Here is a 9943-nt window from a genome sequence, read left to right on the forward strand (position 1 = left end):
TAAGAAATGACATCCGAATGACGCCTAGACATATCGGATGCGATCATACCAGCACTAAAGCACCGGATCCCATCAGAACTCCGAAGTTAAGCGTGCTTGGGCGAGAGTAGTACTAGGATGGGTGACCTCCTGGGAAGTCCTCGTGTTGCATCCCTCCTTTTTGTCGTCTCTCTCTCCCCTCTTTTGACTCGCGCCGCTGCGTCCCTCGTGTTGTGTCGCTCCTTGGGCGAGAGCTGCGGAGAATCGGATGTAACATTTTCTGTAGATGTCCGTGGATATATCATTTGCCTGATTCCGAGTCCGTATGAGAAAGTTACGCCTATTTTAAGAAATGACATCCGAATGACGCCTAGACATATCGGATGCGATCATACCAGCACTAAAGCACCGGATCCCATCAGAACTCCGAAGTTAAGCGTGCTTGGGCGAGAGTAGTACTAGGATGGGTGACCTCCTGGGAAGTCCTCGTGTTGCATCCCTCCTTTTTGTCGTCTCTCTCTCCCCTCTTTTGACTCGCGCCGCTGCGTCCCTCGTGTTGTGTCGCTCCTTGGGCGAGAGCTGCGGAGAATCGGATGTAACATTTTCTGTAGATGTCCGTGGATATATCATTTGCCTGATTCCGAGTCCGTATGAGAAAGTTACGCCTATTTTAAGAAATGACATCCGAATGACGCCTAGACATATCGGATGCGATCATACCAGCACTAAAGCACCGGATCCCATCAGAACTCCGAAGTTAAGCGTGCTTGGGCGAGAGTAGTACTAGGATGGGTGACCTCCTGGGAAGTCCTCGTGTTGCATCCCTCCTTTTTGTCGTCTCTCTCTCCCCTCTTTTGACTCGCGCCGCTGCGTCCCTCGTGTTGTGTCGCTCCTTGGGCGAGAGCTGCGGAGAATCGGATGTAACATTTTCTGTAGATGTCCGTGGATATATCATTTGCCTGATTCCGAGTCCGTATGAGAAAGTTACGCCTATTTTAAGAAATGACATCCGAATGACGCCTAGACATATCGGATGCGATCATACCAGCACTAAAGCACCGGATCCCATCAGAACTCCGAAGTTAAGCGTGCTTGGGCGAGAGTAGTACTAGGATGGGTGACCTCCTGGGAAGTCCTCGTGTTGCATCCCTCCTTTTTGTCGTCTCTCTCTCCCCTCTTTTGACTCGCGCCGCTGCGTCCCTCGTGTTGTGTCGCTCCTTGGGCGAGAGCTGCGGAGAATCGGATGTAACATTTTCTGTAGATGTCCGTGGATATATCATTTGCCTGATTCCGAGTCCGTATGAGAAAGTTACGCCTATTTTAAGAAATGACATCCGAATGACGCCTAGACATATCGGATGCGATCATACCAGCACTAAAGCACCGGATCCCATCAGAACTCCGAAGTTAAGCGTGCTTGGGCGAGAGTAGTACTAGGATGGGTGACCTCCTGGGAAGTCCTCGTGTTGCATCCCTCCTTTTTGTCGTCTCTCTCTCCCCTCTTTTGACTCGCGCCGCTGCGTCCCTCGTGTTGTGTCGCTCCTTGGGCGAGAGCTGCGGAGAATCGGATGTAACATTTTCTGTAGATGTCCGTGGATATATCATTTGCCTGATTCCGAGTCCGTATGAGAAAGTTACGCCTATTTTAAGAAATGACATCCGAATGACGCCTAGACATATCGGATGCGATCATACCAGCACTAAAGCACCGGATCCCATCAGAACTCCGAAGTTAAGCGTGCTTGGGCGAGAGTAGTACTAGGATGGGTGACCTCCTGGGAAGTCCTCGTGTTGCATCCCTCCTTTTTGTCGTCTCTCTCTCCCCTCTTTTGACTCGCGCCGCTGCGTCCCTCGTGTTGTGTCGCTCCTTGGGCGAGAGCTGCGGAGAATCGGATGTAACATTTTCTGTAGATGTCCGTGGATATATCATTTGCCTGATTCCGAGTCCGTATGAGAAAGTTACGCCTATTTTAAGAAATGACATCCGAATGACGCCTAGACATATCGGATGCGATCATACCAGCACTAAAGCACCGGATCCCATCAGAACTCCGAAGTTAAGCGTGCTTGGGCGAGAGTAGTACTAGGATGGGTGACCTCCTGGGAAGTCCTCGTGTTGCATCCCTCCTTTTTGTCGTCTCTCTCTCCCCTCTTTTGACTCGCGCCGCTGCGTCCCTCGTGTTGTGTCGCTCCTTGGGCGAGAGCTGCGGAGAATCGGATGTAACATTTTCTGTAGATGTCCGTGGATATATCATTTGCCTGATTCCGAGTCCGTATGAGAAAGTTACGCCTATTTTAAGAAATGACATCCGAATGACGCCTAGACATATCGGATGCGATCATACCAGCACTAAAGCACCGGATCCCATCAGAACTCCGAAGTTAAGCAGTGCTTGGGCGAGAGTAGTACTAGGATGGGTGACCTCCTGGGAAGTCCTCGTGTTGCATCCCTCCTTTTTGTCGTCTCTCTCTCCCCTCTTTTGACTCGCGCCGCTGCGTCCCTCGTGTTGTGTCGCTCCTTGGGCGAGAGCTGCGGAGAATCGGATGTAACATTTTCTGTAGATGTCCGTGGATATATCATTTGCCTGATTCCGAGTCCGTATGAGAAAGTTACGCCTATTTTAAGAAATGACATCCGAATGACGCCTAGACATATCGGATGCGATCATACCAGCACTAAAGCACCGGATCCCATCAGAACTCCGAAGTTAAGCGTGCTTGGGCGAGAGTAGTACTAGGATGGGTGACCTCCTGGGAAGTCCTCGTGTTGCATCCCTCCTTTTTGTCGTCTCTCTCTCCCCTCTTTTGACTCGCGCCGCTGCGTCCCTCGTGTTGTGTCGCTCCTTGGGCGAGAGCTGCGGAGAATCGGATGTAACATTTTCTGTAGATGTCCGTGGATATATCATTTGCCTGATTCCGAGTCCGTATGAGAAAGTTACGCCTATTTTAAGAAATGACATCCGAATGACGCCTAGACATATCGGATGCGATCATACCAGCACTAAAGCACCGGATCCCATCAGAACTCCGAAGTTAAGCGTGCTTGGGCGAGAGTAGTACTAGGATGGGTGACCTCCTGGGAAGTCCTCGTGTTGCATCCCTCCTTTTTGTCGTCTCTCTCTCCCCTCTTTTGACTCGCGCCGCTGCGTCCCTCGTGTTGTGTCGCTCCTTGGGCGAGAGCTGCGGAGAATCGGATGTAACATTTTCTGTAGATGTCCGTGGATATATCATTTGCCTGATTCCGAGTCCGTATGAGAAAGTTACGCCTATTTTAAGAAATGACATCCGAATGACGCCTAGACATATCGGATGCGATCATACCAGCACTAAAGCACCGGATCCCATCAGAACTCCGAAGTAAGCGTGCTTGGGCGAGAGTAGTACTAGGATGGGTGACCTCCTGGGAAGTCCTCGTGTTGCATCCCTCCTTTTTGTCGTCTCTCTCTCCCCTCTTTTGACTCGCGCCGCTGCGTCCCTCGTGTTGTGTCGCTCCTTGGGCGAGAGCTGCGGAGAATCGGATGTAACATTTTCTGTAGATGTCCGTGGATATATCATTTGCCTGATTCCGAGTCCGTATGAGAAAGTTACGCCTATTTTAAGAAATGACATCCGAATGACGCCTAGACATATCGGATGCGATCATACCAGCACTAAAGCACCGGATCCCATCAGAACTCCGAAGTTAAGCGTGCTTGGGCGAGAGTAGTACTAGGATGGGTGACCTCCTGGGAAGTCCTCGTGTTGCATCCCTCCTTTTTGTCGTCTCTCTCTCCCCTCTTTTGACTCGCGCCGCTGCGTCCCTCGTGTTGTGTCGCTCCTTGGGCGAGAGCTGCGGAGAATCGGATGTAACATTTTCTGTAGATGTCCGTGGATATATCATTTGCCTGATTCCGAGTCCGTATGAGAAAGTTACGCCTATTTTAAGAAATGACATCCGAATGACGCCTAGACATATCGGATGCGATCATACCAGCACTAAAGCACCGGATCCCATCAGAACTCCGAAGTTAAGCGTGCTTGGGCGAGAGTAGTACTAGGATGGGTGACCTCCTGGGAAGTCCTCGTGTTGCATCCCTCCTTTTTGTCGTCTCTCTCTCCCCTCTTTTGACTCGCGCCGCTGCGTCCCTCGTGTTGTGTCGCTCCTTGGGCGAGAGCTGCGGAGAATCGGATGTAACATTTTCTGTAGATGTCCGTGGATATATCATTTGCCTGATTCCGAGTCCGTATGAGAAAGTTACGCCTATTTTAAGAAATGACATCCGAATGACGCCTAGACATATCGGATGCGATCATACCAGCACTAAAGCACCGGATCCCATCAGAACTCCGAAGTTAAGCGTGCTTGGGCGAGAGTAGTACTAGGATGGGTGACCTCCTGGGAAGTCCTCGTGTTGCATCCCTCCTTTTTGTCGTCTCTCTCTCCCCTCTTTTGACTCGCGCCGCTGCGTCCCTCGTGTTGTGTCGCTCCTTGGGCGAGAGCTGCGGAGAATCGGATGTAACATTTTCTGTAGATGTCCGTGGATATATCATTTGCCTGATTCCGAGTCCGTATGAGAAAGTTACGCCTATTTTAAGAAATGACATCCGAATGACGCCTAGACATATCGGATGCGATCATACCAGCACTAAAGCACCGGATCCCATCAGAACTCCGAAGTTAAGCGTGCTTGGGCGAGAGTAGTACTAGGATGGGTGACCTCCTGGGAAGTCCTCGTGTTGCATCCCTCCTTTTTGTCGTCTCTCTCTCCCCTCTTTTGACTCGCGCCGCTGCGTCCCTCGTGTTGTGTCGCTCCTTGGGCGAGAGCTGCGGAGAATCGGATGTAACATTTTCTGTAGATGTCCGTGGATATATCATTTGCCTGATTCCGAGTCCGTATGAGAAAGTTACGCCTATTTTAAGAAATGACATCCGAATGACGCCTAGACATATCGGATGCGATCATACCAGCACTAAAGCACCGGATCCCATCAGAACTCCGAAGTTAAGCGTGCTTGGGCGAGAGTAGTACTAGGATGGGTGACCTCCTGGGAAGTCCTCGTGTTGCATCCCTCCTTTTTGTCGTCTCTCTCTCCCCTCTTTTGACTCGCGCCGCTGCGTCCCTCGTGTTGTGTCGCTCCTTGGGCGAGAGCTGCGGAGAATCGGATGTAACATTTTCTGTAGATGTCCGTGGATATATCATTTGCCTGATTCCGAGTCCGTATGAGAAAGTTACGCCTATTTTAAGAAATGACATCCGAATGACGCCTAGACATATCGGATGCGATCATACCAGCACTAAAGCACCGGATCCCATCAGAACTCCGAAGTTAAGCGTGCTTGGGCGAGAGTAGTACTAGGATGGGTGACCTCCTGGGAAGTCCTCGTGTTGCATCCCTCCTTTTTGTCGTCTCTCTCTCCCCTCTTTTGACTCGCGCCGCTGCGTCCCTCGTGTTGTGTCGCTCCTTGGGCGAGAGCTGCGGAGAATCGGATGTAACATTTTCTGTAGATGTCCGTGGATATATCATTTGCCTGATTCCGAGTCCGTATGAGAAAGTTACGCCTATTTTAAGAAATGACATCCGAATGACGCCTAGACATATCGGATGCGATCATACCAGCACTAAAGCACCGGATCCCATCAGAACTCCGAAGTTAAGCGTGCTTGGGCGAGAGTAGTACTAGGATGGGTGACCTCCTGGGAAGTCCTCGTGTTGCATCCCTCCTTTTTGTCGTCTCTCTCTCCCCTCTTTTGACTCGCGCCGCTGCGTCCCTCGTGTTGTGTCGCTCCTTGGGCGAGAGCTGCGGAGAATCGGATGTAACATTTTCTGTAGATGTCCGTGGATATATCATTTGCCTGATTCCGAGTCCGTATGAGAAAGTTACGCCTATTTTAAGAAATGACATCCGAATGACGCCTAGACATATCGGATGCGATCATACCAGCACTAAAGCACCGGATCCCATCAGAACTCCGAAGTTAAGCGTGCTTGGGCGAGAGTAGTACTAGGATGGGTGACCTCCTGGGAAGTCCTCGTGTTGCATCCCTCCTTTTTGTCGTCTCTCTCTCCCCTCTTTTGACTCGCGCCGCTGCGTCCCTCGTGTTGTGTCGCTCCTTGGGCGAGAGCTGCGGAGAATCGGATGTAACATTTTCTGTAGATGTCCGTGGATATATCATTTGCCTGATTCCGAGTCCGTATGAGAAAGTTACGCCTATTTTAAGAAATGACATCCGAATGACGCCTAGACATATCGGATGCGATCATACCAGCACTAAAGCACCGGATCCCATCAGAACTCCGAAGTTAAGCGTGCTTGGGCGAGAGTAGTACTAGGATGGGTGACCTCCTGGGAAGTCCTCGTGTTGCATCCCTCCTTTTTGTCGTCTCTCTCTCCCCTCTTTTGACTCGCGCCGCTGCGTCCCTCGTGTTGTGTCGCTCCTTGGGCGAGAGCTGCGGAGAATCGGATGTAACATTTTCTGTAGATGTCCGTGGATATATCATTTGCCTGATTCCGAGTCCGTATGAGAAAGTTACGCCTATTTTAAGAAATGACATCCGAATGACGCCTAGACATATCGGATGCGATCATACCAGCACTAAAGCACCGGATCCCATCAGAACTCCGAAGTTAAGCGTGCTTGGGCGAGAGTAGTACTAGGATGGGTGACCTCCTGGGAAGTCCTCGTGTTGCATCCCTCCTTTTTGTCGTCTCTCTCTCCCCTCTTTTGACTCGCGCCGCTGCGTCCCTCGTGTTGTGTCGCTCCTTGGGCGAGAGCTGCGGAGAATCGGATGTAACATTTTCTGTAGATGTCCGTGGATATATCATTTGCCTGATTCCGAGTCCGTATGAGAAAGTTACGCCTATTTTAAGAAATGACATCCGAATGACGCCTAGACATATCGGATGCGATCATACCAGCACTAAAGCACCGGATCCCATCAGAACTCCGAAGTTAAGCGTGCTTGGGCGAGAGTAGTACTAGGATGGGTGACCTCCTGGGAAGTCCTCGTGTTGCATCCCTCCTTTTTGTCGTCTCTCTCTCCCCTCTTTTGACTCGCGCCGCTGCGTCCCTCGTGTTGTGTCGCTCCTTGGGCGAGAGCTGCGGAGAATCGGATGTAACATTTTCTGTAGATGTCCGTGGATATATCATTTGCCTGATTCCGAGTCCGTATGAGAAAGTTACGCCTATTTTAAGAAATGACATCCGAATGACGCCTAGACATATCGGATGCGATCATACCAGCACTAAAGCACCGGATCCCATCAGAACTCCGAAGTTAAGCGTGCTTGGGCGAGAGTAGTACTAGGATGGGTGACCTCCTGGGAAGTCCTCGTGTTGCATCCCTCCTTTTTGTCGTCTCTCTCTCCCCTCTTTTGACTCGCGCCGCTGCGTCCCTCGTGTTGTGTCGCTCCTTGGGCGAGAGCTGCGGAGAATCGGATGTAACATTTTCTGTAGATGTCCGTGGATATATCATTTGCCTGATTCCGAGTCCGTATGAGAAAGTTACGCCTATTTTAAGAAATGACATCCGAATGACGCCTAGACATATCGGATGCGATCATACCAGCACTAAAGCACCGGATCCCATCAGAACTCCGAAGTTAAGCGTGCTTGGGCGAGAGTAGTACTAGGATGGGTGACCTCCTGGGAAGTCCTCGTGTTGCATCCCTCCTTTTTGTCGTCTCTCTCTCCCCTCTTTTGACTCGCGCCGCTGCGTCCCTCGTGTTGTGTCGCTCCTTGGGCGAGAGCTGCGGAGAATCGGATGTAACATTTTCTGTAGATGTCCGTGGATATATCATTTGCCTGATTCCGAGTCCGTATGAGAAAGTTACGCCTATTTTAAGAAATGACATCCGAATGACGCCTAGACATATCGGATGCGATCATACCAGCACTAAAGCACCGGATCCCATCAGAACTCCGAAGTTAAGCGTGCTTGGGCGAGAGTAGTACTAGGATGGGTGACCTCCTGGGAAGTCCTCGTGTTGCATCCCTCCTTTTTGTCGTCTCTCTCTCCCCTCTTTTGACTCGCGCCGCTGCGTCCCTCGTGTTGTGTCGCTCCTTGGGCGAGAGCTGCGGAGAATCGGATGTAACATTTTCTGTAGATGTCCGTGGATATATCATTTGCCTGATTCCGAGTCCGTATGAGAAAGTTACGCCTATTTTAAGAAATGACATCCGAATGACGCCTAGACATATCGGATGCGATCATACCAGCACTAAAGCACCGGATCCCATCAGAACTCCGAAGTTAAGCGTGCTTGGGCGAGAGTAGTACTAGGATGGGTGACCTCCTGGGAAGTCCTCGTGTTGCATCCCTCCTTTTTGTCGTCTCTCTCTCCCCTCTTTTGACTCGCGCCGCTGCGTCCCTCGTGTTGTGTCGCTCCTTGGGCGAGAGCTGCGGAGAATCGGATGTAACATTTTCTGTAGATGTCCGTGGATATATCATTTGCCTGATTCCGAGTCCGTATGAGAAAGTTACGCCTATTTTAAGAAATGACATCCGAATGACGCCTAGACATATCGGATGCGATCATACCAGCACTAAAGCACCGGATCCCATCAGAACTCCGAAGTTAAGCGTGCTTGGGCGAGAGTAGTACTAGGATGGGTGACCTCCTGGGAAGTCCTCGTGTTGCATCCCTCCTTTTTGTCGTCTCTCTCTCCCCTCTTTTGACTCGCGCCGCTGCGTCCCTCGTGTTGTGTCGCTCCTTGGGCGAGAGCTGCGGAGAATCGGATGTAACATTTTCTGTAGATGTCCGTGGATATATCATTTGCCTGATTCCGAGTCCGTATGAGAAAGTTACGCCTATTTTAAGAAATGACATCCGAATGACGCCTAGACATATCGGATGCGATCATACCAGCACTAAAGCACCGGATCCCATCAGAACTCCGAAGTTAAGCGTGCTTGGGCGAGAGTAGTACTAGGATGGGTGACCTCCTGGGAAGTCCTCGTGTTGCATCCCTCCTTTTTGTCGTCTCTCTCTCCCCTCTTTTGACTCGCGCCGCTGCGTCCCTCGTGTTGTGTCGCTCCTTGGGCGAGAGCTGCGGAGAATCGGATGTAACATTTTCTGTAGATGTCCGTGGATATATCATTTGCCTGATTCCGAGTCCGTATGAGAAAGTTACGCCTATTTTAAGAAATGACATCCGAATGACGCCTAGACATATCGGATGCGATCATACCAGCACTAAAGCACCGGATCCCATCAGAACTCCGAAGTTAAGCGTGCTTGGGCGAGAGTAGTACTAGGATGGGTGACCTCCTGGGAAGTCCTCGTGTTGCATCCCTCCTTTTTGTCGTCTCTCTCTCCCCTCTTTTGACTCGCGCCGCTGCGTCCCTCGTGTTGTGTCGCTCCTTGGGCGAGAGCTGCGGAGAATCGGATGTAACATTTTCTGTAGATGTCCGTGGATATATCATTTGCCTGATTCCGAGTCCGTATGAGAAAGTTACGCCTATTTTAAGAAATGACATCCGAATGACGCCTAGACATATCGGATGCGATCATACCAGCACTAAAGCACCGGATCCCATCAGAACTCCGAAGTTAAGCGTGCTTGGGCGAGAGTAGTACTAGGATGGGTGACCTCCTGGGAAGTCCTCGTGTTGCATCCCTCCTTTTTGTCGTCTCTCTCTCCCCTCTTTTGACTCGCGCCGCTGCGTCCCTCGTGTTGTGTCGCTCCTTGGGCGAGAGCTGCGGAGAATCGGATGTAACATTTTCTGTAGATGTCCGTGGATATATCATTTGCCTGATTCCGAGTCCGTATGAGAAAGTTACGCCTATTTTAAGAAATGACATCCGAATGACGCCTAGACATATCGGATGCGATCATACCAGCACTAAAGCACCGGATCCCATCAGAACTCCGAAGTAAGCGTGCTTGGGCGAGAGTAGTACTAGGATGGGTGACCTCCTGGGAAGTCCTCGTGTTGCATCCCTCCTTTTTGTCGTCTCTCTCTCCCCTCTTTTGACTCGCGC

At 50.8% G+C, this 9943-nt stretch overlaps 31 non-coding genes across 31 annotated transcripts; all 31 read left to right on the plus strand.

Moving 5' to 3' along the window:
• The first annotated feature begins 35 nt into the window (after positions 1-35).
• LOC127759543 (5S ribosomal RNA) lies at positions 36-154 on the plus strand. Its single transcript, XR_008014808.1, has one exon. It is a non-coding gene; the product is annotated as a 5S ribosomal RNA (ribosomal RNA).
• A 206-nt stretch (positions 155-360) lies between these two features.
• Positions 361-479, plus strand: LOC127759544 (5S ribosomal RNA). The gene has a single exon (XR_008014809.1). It is a non-coding gene; the product is annotated as a 5S ribosomal RNA (ribosomal RNA).
• A 206-nt stretch (positions 480-685) lies between these two features.
• On the plus strand, positions 686-804 carry LOC127759545 (5S ribosomal RNA). Its single transcript, XR_008014810.1, has one exon. It is a non-coding gene; the product is annotated as a 5S ribosomal RNA (ribosomal RNA).
• A 206-nt stretch (positions 805-1010) lies between these two features.
• On the plus strand, positions 1011-1129 carry LOC127759546 (5S ribosomal RNA). Its single transcript, XR_008014811.1, has one exon. It is a non-coding gene; the product is annotated as a 5S ribosomal RNA (ribosomal RNA).
• Positions 1130-1335: 206 nt separating this feature from the next.
• Positions 1336-1454, plus strand: LOC127759547 (5S ribosomal RNA). Its single transcript, XR_008014812.1, has one exon. It is a non-coding gene; the product is annotated as a 5S ribosomal RNA (ribosomal RNA).
• Positions 1455-1660: 206 nt separating this feature from the next.
• Positions 1661-1779, plus strand: LOC127759233 (5S ribosomal RNA). The gene has a single exon (XR_008014540.1). It is a non-coding gene; the product is annotated as a 5S ribosomal RNA (ribosomal RNA).
• Positions 1780-1985: 206 nt separating this feature from the next.
• On the plus strand, positions 1986-2104 carry LOC127759234 (5S ribosomal RNA). Its single transcript, XR_008014541.1, has one exon. It is a non-coding gene; the product is annotated as a 5S ribosomal RNA (ribosomal RNA).
• A 206-nt stretch (positions 2105-2310) lies between these two features.
• LOC127759329 (5S ribosomal RNA) lies at positions 2311-2430 on the plus strand. Its single transcript, XR_008014631.1, has one exon. It is a non-coding gene; the product is annotated as a 5S ribosomal RNA (ribosomal RNA).
• Positions 2431-2636: 206 nt separating this feature from the next.
• LOC127759235 (5S ribosomal RNA) lies at positions 2637-2755 on the plus strand. The gene has a single exon (XR_008014542.1). It is a non-coding gene; the product is annotated as a 5S ribosomal RNA (ribosomal RNA).
• Positions 2756-2961: 206 nt separating this feature from the next.
• LOC127759236 (5S ribosomal RNA) lies at positions 2962-3080 on the plus strand. The gene has a single exon (XR_008014543.1). It is a non-coding gene; the product is annotated as a 5S ribosomal RNA (ribosomal RNA).
• Positions 3081-3286: 206 nt separating this feature from the next.
• LOC127759377 (5S ribosomal RNA) lies at positions 3287-3404 on the plus strand. The gene has a single exon (XR_008014684.1). It is a non-coding gene; the product is annotated as a 5S ribosomal RNA (ribosomal RNA).
• A 206-nt stretch (positions 3405-3610) lies between these two features.
• LOC127759237 (5S ribosomal RNA) lies at positions 3611-3729 on the plus strand. Its single transcript, XR_008014544.1, has one exon. It is a non-coding gene; the product is annotated as a 5S ribosomal RNA (ribosomal RNA).
• A 206-nt stretch (positions 3730-3935) lies between these two features.
• On the plus strand, positions 3936-4054 carry LOC127759239 (5S ribosomal RNA). The gene has a single exon (XR_008014546.1). It is a non-coding gene; the product is annotated as a 5S ribosomal RNA (ribosomal RNA).
• Positions 4055-4260: 206 nt separating this feature from the next.
• On the plus strand, positions 4261-4379 carry LOC127759240 (5S ribosomal RNA). Its single transcript, XR_008014547.1, has one exon. It is a non-coding gene; the product is annotated as a 5S ribosomal RNA (ribosomal RNA).
• Positions 4380-4585: 206 nt separating this feature from the next.
• Positions 4586-4704, plus strand: LOC127759241 (5S ribosomal RNA). Its single transcript, XR_008014548.1, has one exon. It is a non-coding gene; the product is annotated as a 5S ribosomal RNA (ribosomal RNA).
• Positions 4705-4910: 206 nt separating this feature from the next.
• LOC127759242 (5S ribosomal RNA) lies at positions 4911-5029 on the plus strand. The gene has a single exon (XR_008014549.1). It is a non-coding gene; the product is annotated as a 5S ribosomal RNA (ribosomal RNA).
• Positions 5030-5235: 206 nt separating this feature from the next.
• On the plus strand, positions 5236-5354 carry LOC127759243 (5S ribosomal RNA). Its single transcript, XR_008014550.1, has one exon. It is a non-coding gene; the product is annotated as a 5S ribosomal RNA (ribosomal RNA).
• Positions 5355-5560: 206 nt separating this feature from the next.
• Positions 5561-5679, plus strand: LOC127759244 (5S ribosomal RNA). Its single transcript, XR_008014551.1, has one exon. It is a non-coding gene; the product is annotated as a 5S ribosomal RNA (ribosomal RNA).
• Positions 5680-5885: 206 nt separating this feature from the next.
• Positions 5886-6004, plus strand: LOC127759246 (5S ribosomal RNA). The gene has a single exon (XR_008014552.1). It is a non-coding gene; the product is annotated as a 5S ribosomal RNA (ribosomal RNA).
• Positions 6005-6210: 206 nt separating this feature from the next.
• LOC127759247 (5S ribosomal RNA) lies at positions 6211-6329 on the plus strand. Its single transcript, XR_008014553.1, has one exon. It is a non-coding gene; the product is annotated as a 5S ribosomal RNA (ribosomal RNA).
• A 206-nt stretch (positions 6330-6535) lies between these two features.
• LOC127759248 (5S ribosomal RNA) lies at positions 6536-6654 on the plus strand. The gene has a single exon (XR_008014554.1). It is a non-coding gene; the product is annotated as a 5S ribosomal RNA (ribosomal RNA).
• A 206-nt stretch (positions 6655-6860) lies between these two features.
• Positions 6861-6979, plus strand: LOC127759249 (5S ribosomal RNA). Its single transcript, XR_008014555.1, has one exon. It is a non-coding gene; the product is annotated as a 5S ribosomal RNA (ribosomal RNA).
• A 206-nt stretch (positions 6980-7185) lies between these two features.
• On the plus strand, positions 7186-7304 carry LOC127759251 (5S ribosomal RNA). Its single transcript, XR_008014557.1, has one exon. It is a non-coding gene; the product is annotated as a 5S ribosomal RNA (ribosomal RNA).
• A 206-nt stretch (positions 7305-7510) lies between these two features.
• LOC127759252 (5S ribosomal RNA) lies at positions 7511-7629 on the plus strand. The gene has a single exon (XR_008014558.1). It is a non-coding gene; the product is annotated as a 5S ribosomal RNA (ribosomal RNA).
• A 206-nt stretch (positions 7630-7835) lies between these two features.
• Positions 7836-7954, plus strand: LOC127759253 (5S ribosomal RNA). Its single transcript, XR_008014559.1, has one exon. It is a non-coding gene; the product is annotated as a 5S ribosomal RNA (ribosomal RNA).
• A 206-nt stretch (positions 7955-8160) lies between these two features.
• On the plus strand, positions 8161-8279 carry LOC127759254 (5S ribosomal RNA). Its single transcript, XR_008014560.1, has one exon. It is a non-coding gene; the product is annotated as a 5S ribosomal RNA (ribosomal RNA).
• A 206-nt stretch (positions 8280-8485) lies between these two features.
• Positions 8486-8604, plus strand: LOC127759255 (5S ribosomal RNA). The gene has a single exon (XR_008014561.1). It is a non-coding gene; the product is annotated as a 5S ribosomal RNA (ribosomal RNA).
• Positions 8605-8810: 206 nt separating this feature from the next.
• Positions 8811-8929, plus strand: LOC127759256 (5S ribosomal RNA). Its single transcript, XR_008014562.1, has one exon. It is a non-coding gene; the product is annotated as a 5S ribosomal RNA (ribosomal RNA).
• Positions 8930-9135: 206 nt separating this feature from the next.
• LOC127759257 (5S ribosomal RNA) lies at positions 9136-9254 on the plus strand. The gene has a single exon (XR_008014563.1). It is a non-coding gene; the product is annotated as a 5S ribosomal RNA (ribosomal RNA).
• A 206-nt stretch (positions 9255-9460) lies between these two features.
• On the plus strand, positions 9461-9579 carry LOC127759258 (5S ribosomal RNA). The gene has a single exon (XR_008014564.1). It is a non-coding gene; the product is annotated as a 5S ribosomal RNA (ribosomal RNA).
• A 206-nt stretch (positions 9580-9785) lies between these two features.
• On the plus strand, positions 9786-9903 carry LOC127759378 (5S ribosomal RNA). The gene has a single exon (XR_008014686.1). It is a non-coding gene; the product is annotated as a 5S ribosomal RNA (ribosomal RNA).
• Positions 9904-9943: the final 40 nt, after the last annotated feature.

Source organism: Oryza glaberrima, unplaced genomic scaffold (genome assembly GCF_000147395.1).
Source record: "Oryza glaberrima unplaced genomic scaffold, OglaRS2 ChrUN-Ctg41, whole genome shotgun sequence".
In the NCBI taxonomy this organism is placed as follows: domain Eukaryota; kingdom Viridiplantae; phylum Streptophyta; class Magnoliopsida; order Poales; family Poaceae; genus Oryza; species Oryza glaberrima.